Genomic DNA, 206 nt, shown 5'->3' with positions numbered 1-206 from the left:
ACATACTACTCTAAACTTCTACGAGAAGATCCTCAGAGCGCTGCCAATAGTCAGCGCGGCAACACGTCCTCCTATTTCTTCTTCATTAATCCCTGTAGCGAATTATGGGAATGACTCAACAAACCACGAAGTTGGAGCCTTAAATTCTATGGGATTCTCTCGATCGAAATTATGGGCTCGCTACATTACATCAGCAATTTAAAGAG

This window comes from Penaeus monodon, chromosome 23 (assembly GCF_015228065.2).
Source record: "Penaeus monodon isolate SGIC_2016 chromosome 23, NSTDA_Pmon_1, whole genome shotgun sequence".
Classification (NCBI taxonomy): Eukaryota; Metazoa; Arthropoda; class Malacostraca; order Decapoda; family Penaeidae; genus Penaeus; species Penaeus monodon.
This window is presented reverse-complemented; position numbering follows the sequence as displayed.